Raw genomic sequence first — 19,492 nt, 5'->3', positions numbered from 1 at the left:
AGGATGGACCAAAATGGTTATCAGGATCCATTACAGTATAGGCTCAGCTATGTCACAGAAGAGCTCTTTCAAAGTTCTTGTCTAATACCATCTGGGACTGCTGTGAACAGAGTGGCCAGAACCATGCAACTTGCAAAGTGCCGCAGTCCTGAAGACGTAATGATCTAATGACACCCGAAGAGGTGGAAAATGAAATAGCCAACTGCTGCCTGCAGTTGCTGCTGTGATGAACACAGTTCTTCATGAAAACAATATAGCGTAAATTATTTCAGAATACCACAAAACAATAAGATCCTTCCTAGTGATTAGTTCTAAAAGTGAATTTCCGTGAATTTCCAAGAAAATGTAAAACCCAACAGTATTTCCTGTGAAGTATTAGATACTGAATTGGAGAAAAATTGGTTGACTATATGTTAAAATCAGATAAAACTGAGACATAAAGGATGAAGGGTTTTTCCTCTTTTTTAAAATTTTTTTTCTCCAGCTGTTACCAAACCCAGCTGAAACTGGCAAAATAAAACTTAAAAAAATCCATTCAATAAACCAAGTTTGCTGACTTTATAGTCTTTTTTGGGAACTTAAAATACTGTGCCTAATTGTAATTGAATCTTCTTCAAAACAGGTGGAATCACTACTAAATTCAAACTAATGCTAGAATTTCAGAGTAGGGTACTTTGTGGGGTACCTAAAGCAGCTCTCTTGACCTACACTTTCGGAAGTAAAACGTTTCAGATGAATACTGAATGTTACAACTTGAGCTCAGTGTGACTGCAGCTGCACGGGCTTTTCACACCACGTATGAACCAAATGGCATTTGTCTATTCACTGTGTTAGGCTTTAGCCTTAACACCACAGCACTAAATTGCCTTATTTAACTTGCAGATAGCAAGAGCAATCAATGTGTTAATGGTGCTCATCAATATCTTCAGTCAAGTTTTGAATTTTATGGTATCTGCAGCTATGTGTTGTACAGAGGGATTTTACCAAAGTATATAAATACCTGAAAGGAGGGTGCAAAGAGGATGGAGCCAGGCTCTTTTCAGTAGTGCTCACTGACAGGACAAGAGGCACAAACTGAAACGGAGGTTCCGGGTGAACATTAGGAAATACTTTTTCACTGTGACAGTGACTGAGTACTGACACAGGTTGCTTAAGGAGTTTTGGAGTCTTCATCCTTGGAAATATGTAAAAGCCATTTGAATGTGGTTTTGGGCAGGTGGGTCTTGAGCAGGAAAGTTTGACCAAATGACCTCCAGAGGTCTTCTCCAGCCTCAACCACTCTGTGAATCTGAGATGTTAATATATTCTGTAACACATGAGATGTTGTATGTTCTGGCAAGGAAGCTAAATTTTTCATTGCTGACTTCTGCAGTATGGTGATACAGGTGTAGAGAAAATTTGTGAAATGCTAACACAAAGTGAATGTCACAGCCAGTGATATTTTCTTGTTGTATGTACAGATAGTATGTTTAAACTCTTCTACCCAGTTCCCCTATTTTCAGTATGCTTTTAGTGCATGATCATTCTCCATTTGCAGCCAGCTGGGACATAGCAATTGCTATTTGTGTTACATACAGAAATAAAAGGACTAAGGATTATAGGATATTACTGATAACAAGTTAAAGTTAGCTTTAGATTCTCAGAGCTTTGAGTACATGTCTTAGCTCCACTACTTTAAGCAGTCTGAAAATATAAAGGTATTTTATTAGTTTTCACTTTCATCACTAGCTTGAAATACTAGTAGGGGGCAGGAGAGAAAAAAGGTTTGATTCTACAGCTCAGATTGACTGGGAAGCTGTGGTGCATATTGCACATTTCAAAAAGCACATATAGCCCTCGGAAGAGGATGTTGTCTTAAACAAAGCACTGTTCTTGTAATCTGATGAGAGGGGAGGGGGAAGCAGGGGAAGAAAAGGAAGGATGTAGTGGATATTGTATTGTTGGCTTGAATTTTAGTATTTGTTCTCCACTTCTGTAGTCTACCAGCTAACCCAAGGATGTGTCAGACTATTTTACATTTCCTCTTGGAAATTTTTTCTTCACTGTTTGTTGTAAGCTTATTGTTCACAATTGAATATCTTTTATAATTTCCACTGTTTGACATACTCTCCTGATCTCTGGTAGTCAGGCAGAAAAGAACTACTGAAACATGCTTTTTCTGTTTTGTTCTAGACTGCATTCAGTTTCTAGGTTCAAGGATAAATTAACTTATGTTTGTTCAACAGACAGGACAAAGTCAGAGCTAATGCCAGTTCTTTTCAAGTATATTTTGGACTGCTGCCCTTCTCTTACATGTAAAGACCAAAATTACAAGCCAAAGTGAAAAATAAAGTTAGTCTGACTGATGAATACATGATCTTGAACTCACCCCTTGTGTAAATGACTCAAATTATGCTGTGATAAAAAAAGAAACATTTGATGTTATGGTTTCACGGAATTCAAGAGTAATATACACAGTTTATTTTGACTCAATTCCTTTATGAAAGAAGTGAGTAGGGTGAATTATTTTTATATATGTCCTTCAGTTTGGTTGTGATTTAACTTTCTTCCCTCCCTAGGTAATTTCTGGATACCTAGGCAGAATTACCTTGATTTGAATAACACTGTGCTGTCTGTTACAGAAATGGGGTTGAGAGTGATTCTGACAGTTCTCACCCTAAGTTTAGGAAAGCTTTCCTTAACCAGGATTAGTTATCCAGAATAGAAGTAAAAAAATCTAAACTGGTCGCAGCATAAATATACTGGATAGATATTTGCCTTAACAACAATAAGTTATGAGGATTTTCATAACTTGTTATGAAAACATAACAAGTTTCCCAAAAATGTTAAGCTTCTAAATCCAAGTTTAGACTTCTAAGTAAGCTGTTTCTCAAAAGTGCTGAACCTGCAGCAGTTCCCATTGAATGCTCAGGCCTGTAAATGCATGGCTGAGAGGCACGATGGCAATATCAAAGGGGAAAGGCGGTTGCTTTAAAAAAACTGGCACAGTATGCTTTGTAATATACAGCTATACTCCACAGTTTACACCTCTAAAGTTGAAATATTTGTTTTACAGACAGCAAAACTGAGCTCACGTACAAAAGATTTATCTGATGTCCTACTGCTGAAGGAAATAGTATCTAAAATTTGGAAATTTACTAGTGGCACATTTCCGTTAGAAAGCTGCTCTAAGAGCGTAACACTAAATGCCCTACCTTGTTTTTCCTGAATAAATAAAAAAATCTACAATTAAGGAACTGACCTAAAAGATGTAGCATCTTTTTAATGCAGATTATTTACTCTTGGTAGAGGAGATAAGCATATCTTACTGAAATGATACAAGAACTAAATGAAAGGCTATACTGAGAAATTTGTACAGTACGTCTTAAAATGGCCTCAAACAACTTGGACATTGCACTACAGTACGCTTTTTAAACAGCCTCATTTTTAATCTCTACAAAGTTTTAATTAAAATGAAGCAGAATAATTAAACCCCCCCCCCAAACACCAAGTTCTTTCAAAGCGGAGTTCAGGCTTCGTGCAATGATTTAGTGGGCACAGGCTGCCCCCTTGCGGTCAGAGCAGGAATACCTACCGAGGTCATCGGCTGCTCTGAGCTGAGCTGGAGCTGCGTCCGCGGGTCCCGCCTTACAAAACGCTCCCCACCTTTCTGCCAGGCAGTAATTGTTTGATAATGTAGTGTTAGTCTTCCTGTAATCTGGGGCAGGAGCTTCCTCTCCTTGTCTTTAGATTTAGACAATTGAGAACAAATGTCAGTGAATAATAAAAATCTGCACTCTTTCTTATACTGCTTCAGTATTCCTGTTTGCACAGTGTTCCAGTACCAAGAAATGAAAAGAAATACTGAGAACATGAGTGCCAGTCATAGAGAAAACGAACATCTTTCCTATGCATAATTTTGCATAAAACTTTAAGTTGCATTCAACTGTATTTCGCTTTTTGAAGTCTTATTGTTAGTATATAGAAAACTTAAGTAAATTATCATAGTTAGTAAATACGTTAGTAAAGACAGCGAAACTTCACTACGAGCCTAAGGGCTTTCTTTTCTTTATACATTCCCTGACCAAACTGTTGAAAGGAATTAGTATTGCTACCTGTGAGAACAATTTGCTTCTGTAACCATTGCTGTATTAATACATTTTTCTGGTGTCATGTGCTTTATTGGTAAATGCAAGTATTACTCTAAGCATTTGGCTTGATGCCTTCACTGCTTTGGAAATTGTTTTGAGATTGACTTTCTAATTAGCATAATTATGCTCATTTTTGTTCTTGGTTTACGTGCCAAATACTCCAAGTTACTTCCTGCTTGTTCATGTTTTGTAGGTTGTAGGTTAGTCATAGGATGATTGCTTTTCATGGCAAGATGGCAATTATACATGATTAAAAGAAGTAGTAGTGTAATGCCTTGCCATTCCACCCCATTTTCTAGAATCAAAATGTGCTGAAAAGGTTTGAACGTTTGATTTCAAGTAGTTTCTTTCTTACAATAATAACAGCTTCAGAATACCATGAGGAGTAACGATCTCTTTGCAAACAAGCAATTAATAATATTTGCCCCCTACATCATAATTACCTGATACCAGACTTTGTCCAGGGATGTATGAGCACCATATAATTAGAGCTATATTAGGAATTGATAGTTCATAGTGTAGTGCTTTGGATCATATGGTAACCAAACCTTAAAAAAAGAGACGAGTTAAAAAAAAAAAGTGTACAAGAGCTTTACTCTTGAGGAAGGAAAACACTCAATATACAAAAAGGTTCTTGCAGATGGAGATGGATATCACACATAGTTTATATTTATTTATAAATCAAATTTAAAGCTTTCATTAATCCCAGATGACCCAAGCTGTCTCTACTTGAGAAGGCATTTATTGCCACTTTGGTAGTCAGCTAAGAGGCCAGGATGGCTTGGTGGCACTATACCCTGTTCACTCAGTACCATGGAAGAGCCCAAATCTGGTGACTTGTAGACAGACTAAAAGTGCCATTCAAACACTCTTTGGTGAATGACCTCTAGGTACTGTGCACCAATGACAAGAGAGAAAACAAAGTTTCTGTAAATGCCAGCTAATGAAAGGACTATACTGAGTGATAAAGCTGTAACATAGATTCTGAATCCTGGTATTTCAGTACTCTAGCATTACTTTTTTAGTATATACTAATATACTGTGTATTGTAATACAATCTCATTGTAGAGGAAACTGTACAATTTCCTCTGTAGATATAAATATTTGCTGGAACAAAGTCTTCCTGAGAAAAACACCGTTAAAGAATTCTCAAACAATTCAGTGTCAATAAGACAAGATAATTCTTTTCTATAGAGTTGCTTTAAAGCAATAATCTATTTTATAAATTTAAAGATTAATAAGTATGAAGTTAACTAGAAGAATAAATCCCATATATAGCTAACACGTATTGACTCATTGCCACTGTGGCAAGCATGCTGTGCAGACACATGCCATCGTTTACAACTTTCTGTAAGATCTTTCTGTACATCTTTTTCATGCTACTGACACAGGAATGTGTGAGCTCAGCCACGTGCCAGATAAAATGTCAGCAAGAAGACCTTATCGAATGCACTAACTTATTAGCTGAAAAGATTAAACAGAGCATTCAGCTCAAGCTTTATAACCAAAGCACATAAATACACATACAGACACAATCACTCAGTTTCCCATGCTACAAATTTTGAATTAATTTTGAATTAATTGAAATTTTCAAAGCATATAGCCAAATGTGTGAGACATAAATTTTGGGGGCACATATGCTCTTATTTACCTCCCTCCCCCTCATATCACATGAGGAACTTTTACTACTGTTAGTAGCATTTTATACAGCAAATAATAACAAATTTATACAGCACTACAAGTGTTATTCATAGCAATTAACAGCAGAAAGATTGTGTGTTTTGCTGTCTTTTAAAATTAGGTTTGCAATCTTTTAAACAAGAAGCCTAAGGAATAGAAATTCAGCAAGTGTTGTTGAATATATAAACATCACTTCTAGCCACGTGTGCAAGGGTGCAGATTGTTGGAGGCTGTTCAGATAGTCAGTTGTCTTATCCCATAGTCTGTTTGATCTGGATGAACACCTATGGGCCTCATCTGTCAACCACCTCATAGACAGAAATGTATTTAAGGGCAAACCTTGCTTATTCATACAGAAGGAAAGTTCCCCCCTCCTCAAAATTAAGTAACATAATTAGACATTGGATAGCAGCAGCTGTTCTAACTACAGCTTGACCAATGCATCACTTTTCTTCCCAACTACTTCTTCCCATCCTAGAGAGCTGCATTTTCTGATTTATTGTGCTGCCTGTTATCTCTTAAAGTCAATATACTTAAAAAAAGCACTTCAAAAGGGATCCTGATTCTGAGGTAAAGCTTTCCCTCATATTGCTTATTGCAGGAGCCTAAATATTAGCAGATCTGATGTACATGCCTCTTTATTATGTCTGAGAACACTTATCGCTTAGACTCTGTGCTACTCTCTCAGAAGCAGAAGTTTACACCTAAACATTAAGGGCAGAGTTTTAGCAAAAACACATTGTAATTACTAGTATTATCAATTCCTCACTTCTTTCCATTTTTTATGTTATATTGTGTTACTTAATTTTAAACAGCAAAATGCACTCTGCCTCTCCCCTTTCCCAAGAAAGACATTTTGGTACAGTGGCAGTATGAAGATGCTAACTTGTTGCTGACAATAAAGATAATACACCATCAGCCTATACACAGGACTGAAGAGGTAAAATATAATCACACTATGCACTGGTCAGTACAATGGTGTAGTGATTTTTCTTGAGGTGCTGTAGTACAGGACAAACAGTAAGCATAAAGGAGTGTAAGTTTGTAAATTTGTAGCACAGCTAATATTTTGTACTAATGTGGATAAATAGACTATAAAGATTCATCACAATGTACAAGTTTCATCCAATACTACAGGTTCAGAGTTTTGACTTCCAGGACTTCTGAGCAATTTTAAATTTCAGTATAATATTGCAAGTTATCATATTTCTCATTTTCTATGCTCTTATGTACTGAAGAAAAGTATCATGTAATATTTTTTGATCATGTATTTCTGGAAAAAAAGTGGAAATTTTTCTTGATTGGTTAAGATTTACATTGGAAACAAACTCCAGTCTTACATTAGCTGAGAGCCATCACACTTCTGAAGATACCTGAAATATCTTCATTTTGTTGCCTATTAATGACAGCAAAAGTGCATTCAGAGCTCTAGACAAGCTAATTTAAAGTGGCAGCTCTTGGTTTAGAAGCTTATTTGGATGTTAAGGTGATACAAACAGAGAAGATAGCAAAGTATATGTATATCAAATCCTGTGAGAATTGCAATGAAAATTTACTAAGTTTTCAGGGTAATGGATAAAAGAGAGGCCTCCAAACAATAAGGCCTTCTTTCTTCTGTGATTCAGAAGTGATCTGAAATTAAATCTTGCCTTATGTTGCCTATGCTTCCAGGAAACTAATGTTTACTAGCTAAATTCTAGTGAAATAACTTATTTATTTGACAGAAGCTCCCCAGGGAAGCAATAAGCCAAGTTTTGCATTTCTCATTTACTGCAACACTTAGCTATTTAGGATCCTCCCATGTTGTTGTGATGGCTTAGAGGCTCTCAGTAGGTCAGCCAGCACTGAAGAATCCAATATAATGTCAACATCACTGTTAAACACATGGAGAACTGTTAACTGTCAAAGAAAAGAGAATATATTGACCATAAAACTAGCAAAGAAACCCTTCCGCCATTATTTGGAATATTTCCAGTTATAGACATTTGACCAGACAGACTGATATAAACCTACAAAAGTCAGAAAATGGTAAAAGATTGGGAGAAAGTAATGACTGAATGACACAAAATCCCAGATTTCAGTAGGGCAGTTCTCTTCAGAATGATTTACTATACATGAATTTTCTGTTAATCATCCACTGGAAATATTACAGCCCCCTGAAGACAGAAACAACCAGCAATATAAGTTCTACTTGTCTGTAAAACAGGGGAGGGATAACTCAGCAATGCACAAAGCAGGAGAAGTAATCCCTTTTCCCACCATATCCACTATCCTAAATTAACCTGAAAATACTACTATCTCTTACTTGAAAAGACTTGTAAGCAGTTATCCGTGTGACACGCAAGGATCACATGCCAATGTTTCCTCAGATGATTAAACCACAAGCTCTTGGTGTGACTATATTGGAGCTGGTAACCTTTGCAGCTGTTAAAACAGATCCATGTTCCTATTTTAAGGTACAGAGCTCCTTGCCCTGCAATGCTCAGCTGAACTGATCTAGATATCAAGCCTTATTTATGCGCTGCCTAACTCCAGAAGCAGCTGTGGACTTTGTGACTAGAAAGTAGATCAGTCAGATGTCCTCTAAAAGAGTCAAAGCTTTGGCTGACCCTTTCAAAAGTCTCAAAGCTAAACCAGTTAAGGATTTAATGAAGAGACAAGCATGCAATCAGCATGTCCCCTCCTTTGCTGAAGCAGAATATTGTGCTTTAGAAACCTGATTTCACTCAATCATTCACAAATTTTGTTCTCATCTATTCTCATGGGTCCCCTCAAAGACACTGTAATGTTGTTGTCACACAAGCTTTAGCAACGATGACACTGACAGTGTGACGGTTAATCAGCTCTTGCTCCCCTTCCTATTGTTCTCATCACATCTCTTTTTTTCCAGCCCTATCCTGGGTCCCACATGATCAGTAGAATTTATTGGTATAATTTGTCTCCTAAGAGCAAACTGTTGTTCAGACTACTGCTTGTTCTTCTGCTAGACTTCTGCTGCTTTTCAATTATAAATTGCATAAAAGGCAGAGTAAAAAGCTGCACTGTGTTTAATCACAAATGTGTAACTTTGAATGTCAAACCACTATTCTCCTCATCTGATACAGCAGTTACTCTGAGCTGTCCACGGGGCTGCTCCTCCTGCACCCTTCTGACAACCGTTCTGGCAGAAAGGCAGAAGGAACAGGTGAGAGGGAAGCAGTATGAAGTACCTACACTAAATGTAGAGACTGTTAGTAATTGATGGTTTTTTACTCTCAGTGGAACTTTCAATACTATTTGAGTTGGATTTTTATTTTGAAAAAGGGTATTTTGAAGGGGAGGAAGATCCTCTTGTCAGAGTTCCTTGCAGTAAAGGATCAAGTGAAGGATCTGACCTTATACTGCAGCACTATTTTGATCTGGGTTGCTCTCTGTTGTTAGGGTGGTGGAGGGACAAACACCATTGGAAAAAAAGAAAACTCAGCATTTTTTTCAGTCAAAATATTTTGAACTCAAGGAACGTGAAAATATTGAGCAAGACCTTACCTTTATCAGAGGACCTCAATAGCTGAGACAAGGTTACATTTTATAAACATCAGGTAGAACTCCTGATTATGGCTACTATTTGTACTGTGCTATCATACCAGGAGCAAATATTTGGAGATACAAAGCCTTTTGTTGACTTAACACTCTGGAGGGATGCTATGGAATAATTTATGTGTTTACTTTAGGAGGCTCAATAAAGGTCAAATGAATCCTTAGGAAAAAATCTCTTGTACAGTATACTGCCCATATAGTTCCCGTGAGGAGAGTGAATAATCTTTTTACCTAACATAATTCTAGTTGAAAATATCTCTCTATAATATATTATACATTATCCATATGATAGAGATATGTATCATACAGATAATATAGAGAGATATATTATCTCAATCTAGGCTCTAATATAACTTTTAGCAATAACTCTCCTGAGGAAGTCTGGGTTACACTATTCCTGGAATAATGATTATTAAGGTCATGACTATTGCAGATTAGTGTTTGGTGTACATAGTGATTCATACAAAAAATATCCTTCGTAAGGCTGTCCTTATCTTAATGTATTAATATTATTTGCATTATTCTGAGATAATGCTTTGCAAACCTAGGTCGTAATGCAGTCCTGTTTGCACATTTCATTTCTGCCGCCAGAAAATACTCTGGCAGGAAGAAACTGATATGTTTATATCCTATATATATATATGTATATATATATATGTTTTTTTCCTGAAAATATAAAGTAAAAACACTTTATAAGAAACATTGAACTTAGCATAAAGTTAAATATTTTATTGAAACCATTAATAAGGAAAAATGAATGACAAACTATGAAGGAGTTTCTTACCTTCTTTTCCAGTTGTCCAGCATTTGCTATGTTCTCCCAGAATACTGAAACTATGTATTCTGGCACTGTGTTAAATCATCAAACTACGTAATGTTTTGAGACATACACACTGTTTGAAGTATTAAAAATTTCCAAATAATCATTGTGGTAGCAGCAAAAAAAGATGATTACTCTATGTCCTCGTGATTAGGACACAAGGTACTGCTGACTATAGTTTCTGCTGCTCTGTACATTTGTCTGGTTGTACAAAGCAGGACAGCATCCACATCTGAAAAACAGCAGAAATGCTCAGCTTTCACAACTCTTGGATTAGGACTCTGTTTAGTAAAGCAGGACCTATGTATTTATGTCCTTTTAGTTCCAAAAGGGAATCAAACAACTTGTGAACATCTGAAAAGAAGGCTAACACCAGGCTTTTTGATTAAAACCTGTCTCCTCTCTCTGCAAACATGGGAGCCTGTTCTCACCTCCTGTAGGATGTTTTTTCTGTTGTTATACTCCAATAAGTTTGGCTGCATTTAATATACAGTTTGGGAATATCTGAAATAATATATTTTAATTAATTTACTATTTACTCTTGCCCTCCCCTCCCATCACCCTAGGCAAGAAAACCCAACTTGCAAAGACTTGATATGTATGGGCACATCCTAACCAAAAACATCTATTAATCTACAAGATGATTTTAATATTAATTAAATTATCACACACACCTATTAAACTCCTGTAAAAGATATTTGCCTCAAATCCTACAGCAAGAGTAGGGGATACAGCAGGGTAACCAGGACAATTAACCAGACCATATGCTCCACACAAAACATGGAAGATCAACAGCTCCTTTATCTCCTATTGTTTGAGAACACAACCTGCTTGTTTCTTTTTAAAAAAGCACACTGCCTTCTGTTTAAGTACAGTTTGTATAGAAGCTAACTGCTGAAGTTTTTGAAAGTATGACACTAAAGATAGGCGAGCTCTAAAACAGGATTAATTTAACCAGGGCAGGATCAGATTTGTGAGAGACACTCGGTGAGAAACACCAGGATTTTTTCTTATTGCCAGAAGATCCTCTTCAAAAAAACTGTGCCAGAGTCCATTTTGCTTGTGGAGCCTTATTCTTCTCCCCAGAGGGCCTCTCATCACTCCTGCTGGCCTTTGGTACTACTTGTTTCCTGATTATAGTTTTTTCTATCCTCAGTGAAAACTCTAATCAAATTAAAGTAAACAAAATAGAAGATTAATCTATACATAATACATTCCTTGGAAAACTGGGACTTCTCAGAATTATATATATTACCTTTTTAAAGCTGTCACAAACACTGACTATTAATGAACTGTTCAAGCAAAAAGTATTCTGATTTAATCATATTTCAGATCTCAGCTTTGTATAGAGTGAAAAAGAAAAATCTGTCTAAATATTGTAAGTTTATCAGGGGATATTATTTCCTGACCAACTTTAAGAAGCTTCTCCTTCCATTGAGACTTTTCCCTAGACTCTCATCCACCAGCCTCTCCTGCTTCCATCTATCCCTTGATTCCCTCTCAGGCTTCAAAACGGAATCAACTCCTGAATCAACTGTGCTTCAGATCCACATTCTCAGGTAGTTTATCCAACGAAGTCTGGTAAGTACAAAGAAAACACTGTGCATGAGAAATCAGCAATGATTTCATTATCTCTTCTTGTTTCAGTTCTTATCAATAAACTATTTTGCGTCTTTCAGAGAAAAAGAGCTACTGCAAGATGCTACTTTGGTATGAAGATTACTGCACCATTAGGCTCAGAGAAGGCAAGATAAGAAGCAGCAGAAATACCCAATACTCACATTATTTTAGGAAATCCCCAAATAGTACTTAGCCTGTTACATTTAATAGGCATCCATACAGCCATGTTCATTTTACACCTCATTGAATTCAAGCTTTTGTATTTTTCTACAATTGTTTGTGTACAACTGCTTTTAAATATTCTCTTTCTCTAAACAATTGGTGACCTGACCTACCAGGGATTATACATATAAATAGAAACACTGTTGTGAAAACAGTAAACTGGAATTCAAATAAAATCTTTTCCCTCTCCCTACAGCTTTTCAGTCAGTTTGTGGCTTCTTGTCTAGAGTTTCACATCAAAAACAGTGGAAATAAACAGGTCTTACAAGATTTGAGGTTTATCTCAATAGATCTGTTCTTCACTGAGTTTTAAACCAAACCCCTTGCATGCAAACTTGGTGAGTCACCTTTGCATAAAGCAGAGTGTGCTTCTGAAATCTTGGAGGAAATAAAGGCTGTCCTTACAAAGACTTTAAATTGTAATTTAGTGATACGTACTTGGCTCTGGGCTTTTACCCACATTATGTATTCTTGCTTAAGGAGATTAAACCTTGTAGGTAATAGTTTGGTCAACCAACATGAGAAGTTTAATCATATCAGGCTAACAGATCACTTTCCTGACCTACATTTTCTGCAAATGTATGAGGAAATGTTACTGCAGTAGTGTGTCTTTTACTTTACTGTGATAGTTTCAGCCTCAGTATTATTTTCAAGGAATGCTCAAATTAAAGCAAGTCTTGTTATGGGTAAGTGAGCCTCCAACCTAAAAACTGAAGCACTTAAGTCCTCCGCTAGAGGTCTCTTGGAGGTCTACATCTCTTTTTTCCCCAGTTCAGTAGGTTCCTAGAAGTAGTTTCTAAATTTTCTGGAGAATATTACTTATGAGTGATGAAAAACTAGAAAGTAGCTTCTGAACTAAGGATTGAGAAAGTGACTAGGCAGTGTAGAGCTAAGTGCAAATGCTGCTGACAGACTAGGACCACAAATCTTGAGATGGGAAGGCCAAACAGATGTATTTATGCCATATCTCCTTGCTAGTTTACTGTTGTTGCATTCTCCTAGCCTGGTCTTTGCTATGAATACAATCTTCAGCAGGTTATTGAATAAAGCTGGATGTGGCATAATCTGCACAAGTTACTGCTATTTGGCTACCTTTTTCATTCTTATGTCAGACCCAGTATGGAAAAATAATCAAAAGGTAGTTGGTTTAACATTAGCATTTTATATATTAAAAAACCACCTCCCAGACAAACAGTTCCATGAAATCATAAGGGAGAAAAAGCAGTACAAAGCTAATTTTTAAAGAATGCATGATAAGCATATTTGCCATGACTAATCACTTCTTCTAATGATTTAAGTGCTATCTCTCATATGATGATAGAGACAGCTGGAGACAGAGGACTTCTTTTTAAGGTTTGATCTATAAAAAAGCAAGAAAAGGCTGCCAAGCAGTATATTTTTAGCAAAGAACAAATCTCTTTGTTGCATTTGGATAGAGTCACTCCAGAATTATTACATGGAAACTTAATTAATATTTATATTTTACAAAATACTTTGCTGCTCTCCTTTTCAAATACATTTATTATCATCTTGCAGGATAGACACTTTGTATTGATCAAATTTCAGAAGCTAAAGAGATTTACTACAAATTTTATCTTAAGTTTTGAGCATAAAAAATAATTCAACTTGAAATTCAAGTTCCAATTATTATGTTCTCCTTAACAGGAACCGGGATAGAGAAGAGGAGGAAAATAAATATCTTCAAACTGACAAGATAAAACAAATCAACAGGATTTGGTTAATTAGAATATCCAAGATTTTTAATTTGTACTGATCTTTTTACACGCTCTGGGAAGTGGAAAACATCTGTAATGCAACACACACTGCCAGTCTGCCCTGGAAAGAAGATGGGAAGTGTCTCCACTCAGAAGTACTTTCCGCCCTGCTTTACACAGCCACACAAAGTCACTGAAGAACCAAGAAATGGTTCCAGGTTTCCACACATCTCCATGCATCCCTCCTGCTTCCCTCTTAGATGAAATACAAAAGAAATCTTCCCCAGTTACTTTTTTACTCCCATTTATGAATGTTGCCAAAATTATTAGAGTTGAATCAAAATATCAATAGAATACTTTCAGATTTCCTTTTGTATGTACACTTAGTGCTTTAGGCATGTGGAGTGTGAATGTACCCTTTGTAATAAGGCCACTAATGAAACAAATCCATTCATGCTTTGTCACTGCACACAATACTACTGAGCTCTCTTCAGTTTCTAACCCCACTACTATCGTTGAATTCCTCAGTGAGTCCAGCTATGACAAATTCAAACTCCATCAGATTAATTCATAATAATGTATGAATGGGGAATAGGAAGCAGTGGATTTTGGTTTCATTATTGTAGACTTTTGCTTCACTTTTAATTTACTTAAGCATCACAATATAAAATATCAATATAGTATTTACATGCTAATTTTTACTTGTGAATATTGTGTGATGAATTCCTTAACAAATGTGCCAGCATAAAACCCAGGAAGAAGCTGTCATCTATAGGGACTCGATCTACTTTGTGCTACTTCAGTTTCTGCCTCTACCCCACCCCAAGCAAGCCACTGTGTACACTGTTCATTCATAACATGGTTCTCCACAAAAACACTAATCTTCCTTCACAACTCCTTTCAGCCTAGGATGGACTATGTTGTTTTCTTGTGATCCCCTTGTCAAACTCAGAAGCTGCTCAAGATCCTCTCTCCTCTATGTTCCAAAGAATTGATCTAACCACATGCAGCTCCTTTTATTCCACTAAAGCCCAAAGCTATTTGGCTTAGGAAGCACCTGAGCTTCCTAAGAGCCATAGCATAATGTCTCCCAAGGCACTAAAGACATGTTTGGTTTGAAGCTTAGGACCAAGTTAATCACATATGATGCCTAAACCTGGTTAGCAACCAGAATATCAACATTCTTCTTCAGTCCCCTGAGGAAAGCTCTATCTACCAGGCATTCCTGGGGAGCACCTATTGAGTACCAACAGGAACTGGCATCTCAGGAGATGTAATGGCAACTACAACAGTTTTAAGAATTAAAGCCAATTTCCCACTTCCTTCTTTATACCCTAACACAACTGCTACAACGTTAAGGGCTGGCATCCTGGAAGGGTGTGTTAAGCTCCAATTCTGGTTTCCAATCTGGTTTTCAATCCACATGCAAATGATGGTAAAGTATTGGCTCTGTCCTTGGGACAGCATCAATAACCTTACTCTCTTCTCTGGCAAGTATAACCAAGTCCATTTTTAAAAATTTCTCTCTGGACCAGAGAAACAGATTTTATCCTCTTCAGTGGAACTCATTACAAAGGGAAGACAGTCCTTCCCAAACCAAAAATCTAGTGCTTAACTTATTTCCCTGAAAGATAGCAGCCACCTGTCCCCTGACCTTACACATGGTATAGCTAAAACTGAAACTGAATTCCTGCTTACAAAGTCCTGTAACAAAACTGATTACTGCATTAGAAGTGTCATGAAAGATACAGGGAGATAAACAGAGTAAATAGGAGAGAGAGATTTCTTCTAGAAATATACTACCCTTATAGCCTAGTTTCTCTACTGATATTTTCTCAGCATGAAGGCTGGAATATTGTAAAACTGGGCAAATTTTTGAGTATAAATTTCAGAATTTTAATGAAGAACTGTATCTTCTTTGTTAGGTTTAGGGATTTATTTTTCTCTGTAAGAATCATAGAATCACAGAATGGCTTGGGCTGGAAGGGACCTTAATAGTTCCAACCTTCCTGCCATGGGCAGGGAACCACACCTTCCACTAGACCAGGTTGCCCATTAGCAATACCTTTCAGCAATGCTTTTACTTTCACCATCAGAAACAGCTGCTTGCTGGGAAAAGTGAAAGAACTAATTAGGAATCTAGCTTTTATATAGTTTGCTGGGAGTGTTCCTTACCACTTTTCCATCACTAATGGTTTGTTAATACTTTGAGTCAGAGATACCAACTGTTTCCAAGTGTTGTGATTTAATTCCACTAGGCAGCTAAGCACCACACAGCCAAACCTGGAACACCAAGGTGGGTTATACTGTCTGGGTCTAGGAATTTTTACTTTTAATACATACTTTTCCATAAACAAATACACAAGGTGTAAAGTAACCACTGTCAGGTAAGTTACCTCTCCCAAGGAGTGCTTCTTTGATGTATATACGTGTTTTAAATACTGTTAGCATTTGGATGAAGCTTTAAAACATTTTGGAAGTATTTTTGCCTTGAATATATAGATAATACATACAAAGAATGATTGTAGAAAGGATGCTTAGAAAACAGAGACAGTCTTAACTGTGATTCTATTAATAAAACTGAGCAATTAAGTTATGTGGGAATAGGTATAATTTGATTTTCAAAGAGAATTTCAATTTTTCACGTTTTACTAGCACTAGCATTGATTAGTTTTACATGGAGGTATTTGTGCATACTTCAAATAGATGGATTTCAATATGTGATTACAAATATATATAATTAATTGTGAAATTAGCATCCTGCTAGTTCAGTATCATGTATCTCATTAAGTCACATAAAAGGGCTTGATAAATGGGATTTCCAGAGTCACTTTTTTGTTTTGATGTTTAAGACCACACTACTTAAGATGTGCAAACAATGGTTCCTGTCTTCTACTTACCTCTGCCAATGTTTATTCTTTCTGTAACTTTTACAAATGAGGACAGTTGTCTGGTTTGTTATTACCAATAAAAATGAAATCCCAAAAAGGTCGTCCAATAAAAAAAGTCAACACTGGAATTTAGTTTGGAGATGAAATTTCAAGAATTAGTAGTGGGTAAAGCCAAATACTATTTAAAGAAAATTTCTTGACTATGCCATAGAAAAACTGCTTGCATGTTTCCCAACTGAGTGTATTTTCTAGTAATAGGAACAAACTGAACAAACCTGGAAAGCTGAGGAAATAACTAACATAGATTGGGCCAATTAAACGTCATTGAAACTTAGTTTTGAGACTGCTAAGAAAACTTACTAATGTTTTGAGTGAGATTTATTATTTTTCGTAAAAGCTGGCAGGTGGTTTCACAGCCCTTCTAGTGACAAAGCTAATTTGATAGTTTCCCAAGGGGTGTTCCAGGAGATGAAGTAGAGCAGGAAGCTACTGCCTCAGAAATTGTGCTAATTCCCTGCACGTAAACCCAGATTAGTTCTCTAATCTTAAAAGTCTTTCTTTCTACAGTCAGAGGGAGATTGAACTAAAGCCTACCTTGTTTCATGGGGGCCGACATGGTTGAGTAATCCTACTGCATTTTGCCATTTCCTTTGAGCTGGGATCTACAGTGTTGCACTTAACCCAAAAGAAAAGGAAGATTGTGTCTCTCTCCACGTCTGTCACCTTTGTGACACTGAGAACAGTTATCAGAGAACCGCACCCTCAATAAAAGAGTAAATAAAAATTTCAGAGACAGAGCAGAGGCAACTCAGGTGAGCAGCAGTACTTTCTGTAGAGGAAGAAATAATTGCTTTTAAAACAATTGTTTATAAAAGTGCAAAGAACCCTGTATCCTGCTGCTTGACTTCCCATTCTGTTGAAAAGGACAGTTCTGCTAGTTTCTCATTAGTTTGGTTAATAAACAGATAAGTCTTGTGATGTTGGAGTCAGTAAGTCAGGAGTCTCTGAATTCTTCAGAGAGAAATCAGAGCGCAAGGATTGAATTAAAGCCTTTGGATGGAATGAGGTATGCTAAGCCACTCGCTTGTAGAGGTGTAAGTTTAAGTTTTAGAATAAGCAAGCAAGCCTGTAAGTGGAATGAGTTTTAAGTGCTTCTAGTTAGTAAAAGGTCTCAAATGCCAGAGTAGAAGTGTGACTTATAGTAAAGGTTGAAAAACATAGTCTTAGATACTAGGGGTTCCGTGGAGGCTCCAAGAACATAGTTTTAGACATCATAAAACTATAGTAAGAATATTGCTTACATTTTTCAGATAGAACAAGACAGACCATATACATAGTTTATACATAGCCTGGCATGCTAAGAAACCAGAATTCTAAAAGGTTAAGAAGTAGTGGTCCAAGTCTGTGTCTTAGCTTGTTGGGAAGTTTCTATGTAAGAACACGCACTGGGGAGAGCTGGTGCTTTTTGCCATTGCTTTTGGTTTGCTTTGCTTTTGTTCCTGCTCTCTTGCAGCCATCATCAATACCCAAAGAAGATAGGAGTTGCTGCAGCAACACTGGCCCTGCTGGAACCACTGGGAACAGCTTCTGCTTCTATTTGGGACTCTATACCAAAACTTAACATGGACTTTAGCATCTGGGACTCTTTTGCTATTGAGACTAATGTGCTTCTAGTAGTTGCTATAAAGTTGTTTGTTGCAGAAGCACATTAGCAACTTCATAGCAACTATTAGCTGCTTGGCTCATTTAAGAAGACAACCCGACAAGTTGGTGCCTAGAGCATCGGAGAATTATAACCCAACATCATATCAAGTAGTAAGAAAAGATCTGAGTTTTCATGTTCTTGGTTATCTTCCTGACTGAGAAGAGGTATTTCCAACTATAAACATCTCAGATACTGAATCACTCTAATCTTTTAATACTTGTATCTCTGAAAAAAACAATTGCGTAAAAAATAATGGCTACAGTTAGTACCATGAATAGAACTGACAGTCAAGCACAAAGGAAAAGGGCTAAAACTTTCATTATTTCCAGAGCACTTATTTTTTGATCTATTGCAAAAATGGTATTGATGTACTACTTTTCAGAACATAATTTTCTGATTTTTTTTTTTTTTTTTTTTTTTACTAGAGAAGGAGACAGGGAGGTAGTGAAGGGAGGAAATATCAGTTGGGGTGATTGTCCCAAACGGGAAGCTGGCAGTCTGGTATTCTGAATCTACCTGTGGATGGGTCTAGTTAGGGGCTGATAAGGGTATTTCTGCATGCAATGTTGGTACCAGATGAAAAAACCCATTGAAAAATCTGTCTTTATAATTATGGCAACACTGTATCTTAAATGAGTGGTGTTTACCTTAGGTATTCAAAATCAGTAATAGCAAGTAAATAAATTATTTAGATTAGAATAATTTAGAGTATTTTATTTGGAAGTACTGGGAAGCTATAGTTGCCTCTGCCTTGGTACAAGAATAAGTCTTTCATGCCATGTCAGTAGAAGAGTCCAGCTGTAGTTGCTGAAATGAAAAATGGGCCAAGCTCTAAGCATGGGAGCTAGTTTACTAGAATATAAAACTAAGCTAGAATTTAGCAGTGAAGATTTAAGGAAGAAAGCATTCATTTCAGGCTTAGGGCATGGGAAGAGGCAACAGAGTGGAAGCAATGCCCCCACACGCTAAGGGACAGCGAATACAGGCCTACATTTAGTTTCAGAATGCTCGTGTGCCCTGGTGATAATGCAGCAGTGGTGGCAACGACTTCCACAAGGCTGCTCGGGGCAGGTGCGGTGCCCTGCCCTTACAGCAACTCCCATGCCACTGTGACAACAGGCTCCAGGCACAGA

The sequence above is a fragment of the Sturnus vulgaris genome, chromosome 4 (assembly GCF_052056855.1).
Source record: "Sturnus vulgaris isolate bStuVul1 chromosome 4, bStuVul1.hap1, whole genome shotgun sequence".
Taxonomy (NCBI): Eukaryota; Metazoa; Chordata; class Aves; order Passeriformes; family Sturnidae; genus Sturnus; species Sturnus vulgaris.
The sequence above is the reverse complement of the archived record's forward strand: the minus strand, read 5'-3'. Positions refer to the sequence as shown.